Below are 4908 nucleotides of genomic sequence, written 5' to 3' on the forward strand. Positions count from 1 at the left end.
CAGATATGTGCGTGAGCAACGTAGACCCTACTATTGGAAGGAGCAAACTCACGAGTTATACACGGTACCCGATAGGGAGGGCAGTGTGCGCCCACTTCAGTTTTAGTAAAAATAGTGTCGGGACAACAGAAAGCGATTTGTGTTCTAGTTTTACGCAGTAAGTGTCAGTAACAACTGTTCAGCGTGACTTTCGTACTAGGTGTGGTGCGGATCCTCCTACAGCACACAGCATTAAACGATGTCTTGAACAATTCCGAGAAACAGGTTGTTTGTGTGAAGGTAAATCGTCGGATCGTCCCCGAGTGTCTGACACAGACGTCGGAGGCATCCGCCATAGTTTCAAAAGGAGTCCGCAGAAATCCGTTCGCCGTGTAGCTCGACAGCTCAACATGTCCCCGACGTCCGTCGTGAAGGTGACAAACAACAACGTGTGAAATTCTGTAATTTCGTTCTTGGCAAGATGGAGGATGACAGTTTTCTTCCACGCTTGGTGTTTAGCGCCGAGGCAACATTCCGTTTAAATAGAAAAGTGAACCGTCATATTGTGAGAATATGGGGTACGGAACAACCACATGAAGTTGTAAAACATGAGAGAAACTCTCCAAAATTTAATGTGTTTCGTGCAGTTTCACGGGGAAAGGAGTATGGTCCATTTTTCTTTGCCCAGAACACTGTTACAGGAAGCACATATGTCGATATACTTTAGAGCTTTCCTTCCCCACAGTTGGAGACTGATTCGAACGACTTCATTTATCAACAGGACGGGGCACCGCCACACTGGCATCTGGAAGTGCGGGAACTTTTAAATCAAACGGTTACTGAACGATGGATCTGTCGCTCTGGTCCAAAAGATTCAGCCTTACATTACTGGCCCGCAAGGTCAACGGGCCTGACTGTATGTCATTATTTCTTGTGGGGGTATATGAAAGACTCTGTTTATGTGCCTTCGTTACCAACAACAGTGAATGAACTGAGACAGCGTATAACAGCAGCTGTGGAAGCCGTAACTCAAGACATGCTAACTGCAGTGTAGGAACAATTTGAATACCACACTGTCTTATGCTGTACATCTCAAGGGGGCACACTGAACACCTATGAAAAAGTGTGAAAAAAAACTTTTTGAGTTTCCCGTTCATCAAAAAACAAAATTCATTGTATATGTTTATTAGTTTCAGAAATGTAGACGTGCCAAATCGAATGATACTTTTTGGTACACCCCTTTGGTTAAAGAACAGCACATTGAACGCTCTTCCCAGACAGCACGTGTGGACTGAATAGTTAATACGCTTAATGAACAACATATTTAAGTTTAGTTTCCCTTCTGACAGAAAACGCCCTGTTGTGTTTGCGCCGAGCAAAATTCCTGCTCACTGGAAAACCCGACTTAAGTGGCACGGAATCAGCGTGTCCCGGTAGGAGTCGTCTGCTATGGAGCTGCATTTGCAACTATGTGCACTGAACTGTGCGCTCCGAAACACTTGGGCCCCTTACTGGCATTGCTCTCTGTTGTCAGATCTGCCACACACAACTGCTACATCTGCTTTAACAGAGCGGGTAACAGTCCGACATCAACGATCTATGATGAGGCGTGGACGACCAACCACAGATGCTCATTACAGTGGGACACGAACAGCCTATCAGTTTCTGCTTAAGGGCAGCTTTAGATTCACAAGAATATGGTAAAAATTTATGTTGTAACTCTAGGATGAAAATGGCTCAACACATTTTGTGAGGCGGAAGCTTCACACGTTTCAACATTCGTTACTCGACTTACGCCCCTTCCCGACAAATTTATGAAGATGTGTTTGATTCCCTTGTTTATTGCTGTGTTTCGGAACACACTGCGTCCTGTGGTCTACTTTTGAAAGACCTCTGATTACATCGTTTTCTGGATCCCAGTGATCCGCTTTTAACTGGTTTGTCTTTCCTTTAGAAGAGATTGGACGATGCCAGCTAAATGACCTTGTTCGTTGGTTTTCTTATTTTGATTCGTGGAAACGAGATATGCAAATCTGTGATGTACACAGAAGACAGCGGCTTCTTTCTTCTCATTAACGGAAGACAATAAAACGCAAAAGCATACAATTACCTAACATGTCTTTACTACTATCGACCACAAGCAGGTGTAATTCATTCCGCAGTGATGTTTCAAGCATGCTTTGCTTTGGCAGACAGACAAACAAACAGTTGTCAAGGCACAATGTTGTAGAAGGCACAATGGCTATTGGAATGAAAATGAAATGCGTGAATAATTGAGGTGAGAGGATGGAAAGGAAACTGGATGGGAAAGAGATATGAAGGAAATAATGACTTGCAGCTATACAGGGTATTGCAGCAATGCAACGGCGAGAGTTGTTTTTAAGCGATCACAAAACAGTCATGACAGGGAGGGCAGGAGAGCCAAGCGGGCAGGCGTCGCGATCCGAGGTCTCCCAGTGACGTCACTACCACCCTGCTAAGACGGATGTGACGGGAAAGGAATTAGTGTCTGGGAGAGGGTGGAGGGAGAGTCATACGAGGCCAGGACCGCGACATCGCGTGGAGACAAGCACGTGAACTAAAGCTAAAACTCAGAAAAAAAGCAGGCAGTCGGCCATTCAATTCTCCTGCACACATTCAGCTCGTCGGCATGGACTTGTTAGTACGCCGCACCCTACACGTGTCGAGGAGATTGGGTGCTCCTCAACTACATAGTGGAGGGGGTGTTGTTGATTACACTGTGCAAACAGTTAGTAAAGGTCCGACGATAGGTGAGTGAACGTTAGAGTGTACTGCGAGCTTCCAGTATATGGCTCCAAAATGGAGTGTGGGGTATCACAGCCAATATACAGTGTATTAGGAGCCGGACCTCGCGTTTCTTTGTGCATGTTAGGTGGTGTTCGTCGATGTCTTTGTATAGGCAACCTGTGTAAAGTGGCGACGCAGTCAGATCGATACAGTTTAGTCTTTGGTTATTGAGTAACTTGCAATTAATAATGTCATACCAAAACGCCCTGATGTCAGACGGAAGGAAATGTGATTGCACAGGCTTCCACGCTGTCGATCACCGGACGTCCAGGCTTTGTGCCTCCAGTGCGTTTCAGGGAGTCTGCATCAACAACCCAAAACAACCTTTCGGCTGTGGAGGGTGCGTTGTAGGAACAGCATACGTAACTAAGTTCGACAAAATAAGTGGAAATGTGAGACAGCGCCAGAGCAATGTGTTGACCGGCGGGACAGGTTAAGTCCAGCGTAAGCATTTTCAGGATACAGTGTGTAAGGGATGGTGAAAGTTCCCTCTAACATCTCAACATAGTGTGTGTATGTAATTTGTTTGTTCTGGCCCAAACATGGACAAGACAGAGGCCACATTTTGTAAGAGGTATCGTATCCGATTTTGTTGCCTGCTGTAGTTGACGTCCCAGGATCGATGGTAGAGGGAGCACTTGGGCGGTAGGGGACAGTTTATGTGTCACCTATGTGCTGACAAAACTCACTATCTGTAGTGGGTTCAGGGTCCGCAGGAGGTTCTGACAAACGTGCTAATGGATGGACTGCAGCAACCGGCGGTATGTTTTCGCCACTGTATAGTGGATGGACCCAATAAAGTCGGCACCCAGGTAACGGACATGCCATTATGCACTAAGCGACGAATGGTGTCTATGAATGATGGGTGGAACCCCATGTGTTCTGCCACCGAGAGGAGTAAATGGTGGCGGATTCGGTCGAAGGCGCTGCTGAAACCTATTGACATTAGTGCTGCACAGAGGCGGCAGTATGCAGCCAGTGCAGTAAGGTCCCGATATCCACATGTGGATCTCTGGAGGGTGGCCCCTTAGCCTCGCAATGTTTGTTCCGGAGAAAGTACTGCAGGTAACACCACACACATTAATGTTGCCAAGAGACGTGTGTAGATTTTATAATCCATTTTGAGCACTGTGAGTGTGCGAAAGTGGGTGATGCCCCTTGCACCTGCCGGTCTCGGCATCAGTATCAGAATGCCGCTCACGGGGTCTGGTGTTATAGGGAAGGAAGGATTGAACGACTGCTGGAACATCTCAGCCCAATGTGGAAGCATCAATGTTCTGAACGTCAGATAAAATTCAACCAAAAGCCCACCAGGATCGCCTTTGGCGATCGCGTCCGCCACCTCATCTGCTGTGATCATTATCACCCAGGATGATACCTCCACGTTGTTAAGGGTGTGGGTGGGAAGTTGGAGAACGTCGTCGGAAACCGCCGCCGCCGGTTCGTCATCATAAAAACGCTGATAATTATCAGCGAAGGCTGAGACCACCGCTGCGTGGGTATTGGGACACAGTAGCCATTCTTGGCAGTAAGGGTACAGACGAAAGACCGTCGTCGACGACAGAAGTCGGACGTATATGTTGCATGGTTGGAGGCTCCTTGTCGGTGGTGTCTTAACAGCGTGACTGGACCACCGCGTCTCGTAGCTCTTTGCGCTGAAGGGACAGAAGCTTGGCTTTGATACATCGGCGTTCATGATAGACGTCGAATGAAGATGGGAGGGCATCAAGCTCACATAAGATGGTATAATAATAGTGTGTAGTATCCCAGTGCCACACTGCTGCATCTCTGCTGCACTGAATGGACTCCCTCTTGATCACTGACTTAGCACAAGTGATCGACCATAGCAGCGTTAAGGGGTACTGAGGAAGTCATTGCTTGCAGTAGGTCCATGTAACAGCAATGCACTGTCGACAAACTGGGGAGAGGGAGGAGAAATGTGAACTTTCTGGGACCTCGAACACACTAGACTGGTTGTGGTGGCAGTTGCAGACCACAGATGGACACGCAATGGTTGGAAAAAGCCAAAGGTCACGTTTCCGTGAAAGACACACCCACTGGAAAGGTTGCAAGAACATACGTCTGATTGATTCGACTGGTTGAATGGATTGTGTGGTGGGA

The sequence above is a fragment of the Schistocerca piceifrons genome, chromosome 3 (assembly GCF_021461385.2).
Source record: "Schistocerca piceifrons isolate TAMUIC-IGC-003096 chromosome 3, iqSchPice1.1, whole genome shotgun sequence".
Lineage (NCBI taxonomy): Eukaryota > Metazoa > Arthropoda > Insecta > Orthoptera > Acrididae > Schistocerca > Schistocerca piceifrons.